We start from the raw sequence: 3445 nt of genomic DNA, 5'->3' as shown, positions 1-3445 counted from the left end.
CCAATAAACCTCCCATGACAAATAAAGCATTTGCAAGAATAATTTCATTCGTTAACAATTTGTTTCTTGTGTATAAATGGAAGATAATCTTATATGTTTTGCACTAATTCGCCATAAAACTTATAGGTTGGGGAATAATTTTTTAGAAAATACGTCATATGTACACAAATTGTCACATAAACAACTTAGGACGATTGAACGTTGCCATCTTTCAACACTTCAACCTCACAGGATTCCAATGAAATTAGAGACAACCACTACACAAGTGTCAGTTTACAAGGCCGTCCCTGCAGGATAGTGAAGGATTCTTGGGACCTCCTACGGGTGCCTGCTGCTAATGATATGAACGCTACCTAAAAACCTTCGAAAACATATTAATTTATCGGTGATTTAAACAATGGAAGACAAATATCAAAACGACACGAAGCCATGTTCGATACACAACAAGAACTAAGTAAAAAGCCTGTACGTATAGTGATATATATAAGTGTTATGTCCTATGTCCAATCAATATTGGACATAAATACTTTTGATATATAATTAATACAATTTAGTGGCAGATCTATTATTTAATTAATATACAATTAAATTAAATAATAGGGTCCGTAGATTCAAATTTTCGTAGTTTGTTAATCACAAGAAGTTGTGATTGTGAGATATAAATTACATATGATTGAATCTTAAATCGTCCGTGATCGTAAGTAATAACGAGATATAGATATCATTATTACGGATAGACCATCACGTGTGACATTTCTTACTTGTGAAGTAAGTAGCCGATCTCACAATTTAAAGTGTGGTGATACTTAAATGAACACGTGAATGTTTTGTTACAGAACAAAACATTGGAGACCTGCAGAGAGATTCCACATGAATAACTATCTGGGTGTCAGTGGTTGATCTTTAACGTTCGATAGTGGGATTGATCCTTTTGACTTGAGGTCGTCATACTACCTTATATGAGGACGATCATGCTTTCACGGTCTTGGATGTTGTTTTGTCAAGGGCAGCTAATACGACATCGTTATGGGTATGTCAAGAATCATATGAAGGTTGTGAATGACCAATAGAGAATTCGTCACTCTTAGATAGCAAGAGATTATGATCTACGTTTCATTCAATTAAGTCGATAACGAAATCTTTGACCAAGGTGTACTCATAAATCGAAAATGAGTTTTCGACTTATATTGACTTAATAATGGAGTAAAAGATATGATCGATAATCGAGATTGACACACTTTCATATCTCGTAATTGATCGGATTATATTAACGAAGAGATTATAGTTTTACGGTAAACGAACGAGTTTGATTTTGTCATACCACGTGACATTTTCCGTCACATGTATTGCCCTAACACATTGCTAGATGTCAATTTGGGACGGCGAGTAAATTAAAAGGGTGTTTTAATTTATCAATTTTGATTAGATCAAAATAATATTTCACATCGTTAGATATCGTGATCGGGAACCTTATGGGTCACACACAAAGGAGAAATGGAAGATTGTGATTTGTCGATTAATTAATTTAACTAGCGTTTGATAAATTAATTAATTGAGTTGCTTATTTATAGGCTTGAATTGATTAATTGGATTAATTAATTCACGAATCGGATTTAATTAAATGGGTTAATTAAATATTGAATCGGGTCAGGCTAAGTCCGTTCGTGCTTATATAAATATGATTAAGGTTTTCAATATTATAGTAATTTTTCATTATTCTTACTAGCACAATAAGGAATCTCTAATCCTGCAATCTTGTTCTCTGTATGGATCACTGTTGGAGGCTGGACAATTGGACAGTTGTGGGAGATAGATCTAAGTTGCTGAAATAGAGATATGACAAAAGAGTTTGCAGATCTTGTAAAAGGTACATCTCTGACACAGATTCCATCTAAACACAAAGATGAATTCTGGTGGGAATTGAAATTTGTTTTAATTTTCTGCTGCGCATGTTAAATAGATTCCCAACAGTGGTATCAGAGCCAACTTTGTGTTTGTTAGGAATTGATTTACATGTTGAAGAAATCACAAGTTGATTTTGTTATTTTCTTGTTTCTAGCAATTAAGAAGAAATTTGATTTTATATATATACATATATTTTTTTGGAATCTGATACTGAAATCTGAAAAAAAAAATGGATCTTAAAACAGTAACCAGCGACAATCGACGAAGAAGGCCGCTGCCTCACATGGGGAGCAACGACGACTGTCGCCGCTGCTCAAGTTGCAACGGCTAGCGAGCTGCCACTGCTGTTAACGTAGCAATAGATTGCTCCCACTGCTATTGACGTAGTAGTAGCGAATCTGCTACTGCCGTTGGTGGTTGCCCACCAAGAGGTAGAAGACGGCGTTGACAATATTGGGTGGAGAAGGAAGTTTGTCATTTTAGGGTTTTCAGTTGTGGAATGAAAACGGGGGAAATATAGCTTTATAGCTTAAATAGAAGGTTGATTTTCCAAATTAGCCTAAGAAATAAAAACATTTGAAAACTAGTCTCCAAACAACTAATTTTCCAAAAATACCCTTAATAGAGAAATTGCAACCAAAGCCATTACAATGTCTAAAAATCTTCAAATAAGTCCTCAAGAAAATATAGATCATAAATTTTTAATAAATCTAGATCCAAATATTATACAAAATTTTATTGATCTAAAAATCTATACAGAAAACGAATTAATATATCTAGAAGAAGATCTGAAAGACTTCTTTATAGAATATTTAGACCCAAAAATAAAAAATAAAAATGATTCCATAGATAACGAAGCAATCAAAATGGAAAAAGACATATATAAATTAATTCTTAATTTAAGAAGGAGAATTGAAAAATTAAACATAATTATTCAAGAAAAAGTATTAATAAAAAATAGTGAATTTTATAAATTCTATTGTGACATTTTAAATACTTATGAAGAATCTAATTGGCTCAAAAATATTAACCCCTCCGCTGCACACTCCGACGAAATGGTATCAGAGCCAAATTACGAACAAAAAATTATGATGAATATAGTAGATGAAGAAAATATAATTGAAAAATTTTTGAAAAAAGTTGAAAAACATAAAAAACCTAGTTATCCCTATTTACCTAAAAATACTACAAATGAAAGTTTTGAGGATATACATAAAAGATTAGAAAATCTAGAATATAATTTACAAGTAGGAAATGCATTATTAGATAATAATCTTAGAGGAAAAGATAGGATTATAATTAATCCACCCCAAGATTTTAGAATAACAAAAAATAAAGGAAAAAAGCATGAAGAAAAACAATATATGATAACAGATGTAGAAGAAATAGAACAAAAATTCTTAGAATCTACAGGTGAAGAGTATGAAGAATATAAAAAGCAGTTAGAAGAATTAACTGAAAAAATGGAGAATATAAAAATGAATACTAATCCATCTTCAAGTCATGATATAAAAGTAGAATTTAGTAGTGATGAAGAACA

Source organism: Olea europaea, chromosome 12, assembly GCF_002742605.1.
Source record: "Olea europaea var. sylvestris chromosome 12, O_europaea_v1, whole genome shotgun sequence".
In the NCBI taxonomy this organism is placed as follows: domain Eukaryota; kingdom Viridiplantae; phylum Streptophyta; class Magnoliopsida; order Lamiales; family Oleaceae; genus Olea; species Olea europaea.
This window is presented reverse-complemented; position numbering follows the sequence as displayed.